This window comes from Pholcus phalangioides, unplaced genomic scaffold, assembly GCF_987345545.1.
Source record: "Pholcus phalangioides strain wild (caught in Gottingen) unplaced genomic scaffold, Ppha-v1.0 ptg000028l_1, whole genome shotgun sequence".
Classification (NCBI taxonomy): domain Eukaryota; kingdom Metazoa; phylum Arthropoda; class Arachnida; order Araneae; family Pholcidae; genus Pholcus; species Pholcus phalangioides.
In genome coordinates, this window is record NW_028301618.1 from 947,920 (window position 1) to 953,919 (window position 6,000).

The 6,000-nt window shown below is 36.3% G+C and overlaps 1 protein-coding gene across 1 annotated transcript in view; it reads right to left on the reverse strand.

Moving 5' to 3' along the window:
* The window catches only part of LOC149067704 (uncharacterized), a 36,212-nt gene extending 31,476 nt beyond the window's left edge, over positions 1-4,736 (reverse strand). Inside the window, exon 1 of the mRNA XM_089252044.1 lies at positions 4,571-4,736. The gene's annotated coding sequence lies outside the window, so the exon portion shown is untranslated. The remainder of the gene's footprint in view (positions 1-4,570) is intronic.
* Positions 4,737-6,000: the final 1,264 nt, after the last annotated feature.

Below are 6,000 nucleotides of genomic sequence, written 5' to 3' on the forward strand. Positions count from 1 at the left end.
ATTTTATTCAGTTCCCTGAGATGCATCTTTAAGGCCAGTTTGGCCGTATAGGTCAAAATTCTGGCTCTCACAATCTCGCCGTGCTGAACGCAGTCAACGAAGTTCAGAAGTCGAGTTTGAGACATAGATTTCTTGAGGTTCTCCAACACCGATTCCTTTGCCAGAGCAGATGTAGTAAGAACTGTCTCAGCAATAGACATGCCAGCAGCAACATACTTTGCAAAATCTTCAGTTGGATGCCTTAAGCCATATTTGCAACTGTTATCATGGTTGTGTTCTTTGAAATATGTAAAGAAACTATGATTCAACAGCTGTTTGGTTTTATCAATAATCATATTTTCACATAGGTCACAACTGATTTTTGAAAGAACTCTTCGCGAGAGATACCCAGATAGGTAAGCAAATGTATTCACCTCGGCAAAGTTTAATGCATCCATGCATGAATCATTCAACACTTCATCATCTGAATCTGGGTTTGTTGCGTTCAGTTGTGTTCTTTGTTCATTCTCTGTTTCGATCACTGTCTGCGAACCAGATGACAATAAAAAAAACATAAATTTGTCACCATCTGGCTGACAGTTGGCAAACCTGCTCCCACTGAAAGAATTCACTGAAGCTAGTTTATATGCACTGCAGAACTCATAAGCACTTGGATTTGTGCGGTTGCCACCACTGCCTCTGACTCTGCTGAAGAAGTTTTCGATGCAATCTTGATTACATCTCCCAGGCATGAAAAATGGCATTTCTAACAACAGTTCTTCGGATAACATCATTAATGATTTCAATGTTAAAGTCCAACCTACTTTGCTGCGGGGTCTGGTTTTTGGTGTTTTGGAAGGACTTGAGCTGACAAATTTCCATGATTCAATGAAATTGCAAGTCTTTTCCCACACCTTCAAATGTTGACTTTCAGGCGAAACAGCGCAATGCAGTTGTTTGCCATGAAAAGGTTGTCTCTGTGTTCCATTTGTCGAGTCAAAAATGTCATCCATGATTTTGACAAATTCCACGGTTGGTGCAGCAGATGCTCTTATTAAACCACCTAAAAGGCACAAATTCATTCCCGCAGAGACAGAATTGCTAAAAACTTGCGCAGCAAGATTTACCTTCATTGAATTTAGACCAGTGGAATAAATATGCTTATCAGATAGTTTTGGGGCAGCTTTAGCATACATTTTTTTGTCTAATTCATAAAAGTCTCTGATATGTTCGAAAGATATAAATCCTTTATTTGTATCTAGGTCATACTGCATAAGATTGCGTCGCAGGTTTTTCATTAGATGTGGTGGATCATAAATACCATAAATTTTTTGCCCATTGAAAATAAAATAAGGCTCAGTGGGATGTATATTTAACATTGAAAAGAGACGTGAATTATTTGTCCCTTGGTCACATACAAGAGCTTTCACGACAACACCTATTTCATGTAGTGCCTGTAAAGTTCCCAGAACAATTTCTTTTAGCTTGTCAGCTGGCATGGCATGACAAGAGAAAAAAAATCCTAAAGGTAATTTTCTTTTACTAGTCAGGCTGCGCAACATTAGAACAAGTGCTTGATTGGCCACACTTTCAGACTTGACTCCATTACCATAATCTTCAAATCCAACAATCTTATCGGCACCTTTGTCATAGACTAATAATGGTTTAATTGACATTTCGTCAAAGACCAAGGCAAACAACCTTTCTTTCTTACTCTTCCCATGTAAAACATTTTCCAATGCTCTCAAAACATCTTTGTTTATTCCGGGCACAGACAAACGTGAGGAAATAAATCTTTGGAGTGTTTGTGGTGACGGTAATTGTAGAAAATTACGTAGCATACGATATGCTGAGCTACTTTTACAAAAAATTCGGTATGCATTAATCTTGTCAAATTGCGTGTACCTTCGTCCTTTCTTTTTTTGTAAGCTCAGTTTTACTTGACGTGCGATGAAAGTTGAGAGGTTTGCGCCCACACCTTGCTTAACAAGATTCTCCTTTAGAGAGCGTCGTGTAGCAATTTCTATAGATTTCTTATATTTAGCTCTCAATCTTCTCGCAGAATGCTTTTGTAGTTTGAGTTTATGGGCAAGCTTTACCTTTCTTGCAGAATATTTTTTACAGCACACTGGAGTACTGCAGGATGCAGAAGTTGCCACAGCAATATCTCCAGTTAATGACTGAGTAGAGGAAAAATGCTGCTGGACATTGTTATAAGGCTTGGGAGAATTTGGAATGGCATTGTGCACCAAACGATCTTTCTGGTTTATGTTCATAAAACACCAGTCCTGAAAATGATGGTTGCAAATCCGGGCATTCGCATACAACTTCGCTGCAGGAACTCCAACTAATTTTGGGTTTTTACATGCATCTACCCATGCTTGACATCTACAAAAAATTAAAGAAAATATAAAATGCAAGAGAAAAGTGAAAATTTACCTCAGTAATTTCCACATGAGACAATCTGTGAGATAACGAGTACCCATTCCCCCTTTATAAAGCAGGGTACACCGAATCCCAAAAAAATTAGACATCAGAAAAAAAATTTTAGGAGCCAAACATTTTTTACAGCTGAAAAAAAATATATTTTCCAACACCCTTTCCATGTTGGTAAATGTACATTGTAATCCTGACTCTAAGTTAGTAACCACAAATAGGCGCCAATTCCAATGTTTAGTCACCATGATGACCTGGGATTTACTCACACCCTGCTATAAAGCATTTTAAAAACATTTTTGCTAGCACAGCAAATAGTAATATGACAGAAATTATGCATAGGTGACCCACTTTATGCAAATAATTGGTTCTGCAAAATGATCATGTAAGAAGACCTGTTTACACGTGTTAAAAGATTTAGTAGTTCAATTGTTCAAGTTATCGAAAAAGTGTCCACATGGTAAATGGATTTAGTAAATGTTCATGTGAGAACTTTTAAAGGAGGTGTATGCACATAGGCCTACTTAACCAAGAAAAAAGAAAATCTATCCGGTTATTAGATGTCGTCACAGAGGCGAGAGCATTTTACTAGTTTTTAGCTACTGTTCTGTTCTCTGTCCCGCGTCTTTCCTCACATTATGAATTAACTGTTCTACCGTGTCCATTCAAATACAATTTTTCTTTCCCTCTTTGTGTTTTCTATCAAACATTGTAAAATATGTAATTTAATTGCAAATTTTGATCTGTATAATTCTACCATAATTGACTAGGAACAAATAAATTATATTATTTACATCTCGACTAAATTACTTGACAACTTATGATGTATGAACAGCTCTCAACATCTGCATACATTTTAAAGTACTTGAAAACTTAAAATTTAGTTAACTATAGAATCACTTGACACATGTAAACGAGCCTTGAGTTTAATCAAACATGGACAAGATATGGATAAGGGGTTTTGAAGAGGACACAAAAATGAATTCAACTCTCACCAGCAAAATGACTTTTCATACATGAATTATTCAAACTTATAAATTTCACGGTATAAATGAATTAACAATTTGTATTCATAAAAATTGAATAATGAAAACTGAATTATATTTCATATTATAAACAAATTTATTATTTTTCATTATGTAAAAGAAAAGAATATTCTGAAAATTTCGTATTCAGAATATTTTTGCCTCACATCTCTACACAGTACAATAATTTCTGTCGTCAGGAAGTTTACTATTTCGGATATTCGAATTAGGATGATTCTATTTTCTGAAATGAGCCGCACGTAAGTTCGAACTTTTGTGGGTAGCGTGGGGGTCTAGAAGGAATCTTTCAGAGAAATTTTGAGTTAATAAACCATCCAAAGCATTTTAAATATACACAAATTCAGATATCCTATACGTGTAAAATTAATTTTTTGTCTATGTTTACGTTCTTTATACAAATCTTCAATTTTGGACCAATCTCTACAAAATTTTGCATATATAAAAACCAGAACCCGACTGGAACAATGACAATAGGCTGCTTTAAAAGTTCGTCAGAGCTGGGCCGACATGGAAGAAAAACAGTCAAATAACAATGGTTTATGGGCCTCAAAAATTACTTTTAGAATATTTACTTTAGCTACCACTGTTTTCAAACAATGCGTTCTATATTTACAATGTTTAGCCTCTACAACGCTTTGCTCCGTCACTCCCAGTTTATGGAGAAAACCCGGGCCGCGTCACGTATTTTCGGCTTGTAGCATATAAAATTTTCTTTCGATATTTAAATCTTTTTACAAAAATTATTGAAAATATTTTAAATCTTAACTGTAAAATACAATGAATTCAGTACTAACCTGCTCTCATCTTTCGGAAAGCGAAATAGATGAGCACCTTCCGACTTGTAATTCCTCTCGCATCCTAAGAAGCGGCAATAATTCGACATTTCGAATCACGGTGAAATAAAGACGAATAAACTCGAAAAATTTGTAAAGATAAATAAATATATTAAAAAATTAATTTAGCCCTAATAAGGACTTCTGATTATTCGATTAATAATCGATAAAATTAGGGATAAAAGGGAAAGACAACGTAGCTGAGGAAAGGGAAAAAAAATAATGGCGGACGTCGCAAAAAAAAAAATTGTTTACAATTGTAGTTTGTACGCTTACCGCTTCAATTTCTGTGGCGCGGAAGTTTGCATCATGTCTCTCCATTGAAGTGACAACGCTTATCTTTAATGCAGCTTTGCATCAAGCCGTTTCAGGTATATCTGTAGGCGCCTAATGTAAATGCCTCTCACACCGGACTCAAAACATGTGATTAATGACACAAAACAACACACAATAATCATGTGAGACTGCCAGAGTTGCCAGATCCTTAAAATATTTCCAGACAAAAAGTAGCCCTAAATATTTAAACTCGATATGGTCAGCTCTGTAGTAATGCGAGTTGAAGTTCCATGTCGAAATACTGCATTGTTTTTTCCTGCCAGAACGTGAGAACTTCATTATTGAATCACAATCAGAAAAAAAATAGGACTTATATTATACCGCTATCTACTATTCAAAAAACGAACGAAGAACTATCAACTTGTACTATTTTCAAACTACAGATGCAGCAAAATCTGCAAATTGTTTTGTATATTTTTGAGAGAGAAGGATGTTTCGATTCATAGAACTTGTGCTGTCATCTAGCTACGAAAATAGAAATGATTTCTGTGGTGAAAAAAAATCATCAAAAGTAAGCAGAATATTTCATTCAGTTCCCTACAAGTGAAGCCCTCGAACCGAACTAGATAGAAAGTTCAGTTATTTTTTTTTCGGCAAACGGGATATATTTTAAAACAAAAAGCCTTGGAAGAAGCAGACGACAGTTGAAGAGGGAGTTTCTACCATTTCATCTATAGTATTGGTGCTGCTGTCTAGTATCAAAATTAAGAATCACTTTTACAGTGACAATAAAGAAGTTGTTATTGGAATTAGGCACTTCAGAGATATAGACGTTTTTTGTGAATGTATAATTAGGTCACTTTGGCTTTTTATAAGGTGGGTGATACAGTTAGAGGTGGTACCTCTATACAGAAGGCCCTACAGACTATGGGCCTAGGAAGGAAAAGAGGCGGATTTACGGTTTTTCCGTCTGAGACCTAAGTTTCGTCACCTTTCTTCCATTGTAGTCTAATTTTCTTGACCACCCATCCCGCGAACTTGCCACCATGTGTTACAGCCGCACTTACTGCCGTATTCACCAACACAGTTTCAACTGCAATCGCAGGTTAAACGATCAGCGATCGACACGGATTAGTTAAAATCCGTTTCGATCTTCAATCCTTTCACCTGCGATTGCAGTTGAAACTGTGTTGGTGAATACGGCCGTAAGTCTCCACTCCTGTAAATTCGCCTCTCTGTCTCCAAGTCACTGTTTAAGTTACTCATATGCTTGCACACTTTCTTGGATATACTTTTTGCCGTTCAGTGATCTGGTTCCCTACCCTCTAGGTCACTCTTTCGTCACTCCCATGCTCACACACTCTTTAGGTCGCTATTTTGGTCATTCAAATGCTTGCACAAGCTTTATTTCACTCCTTTGGTCGTCTATA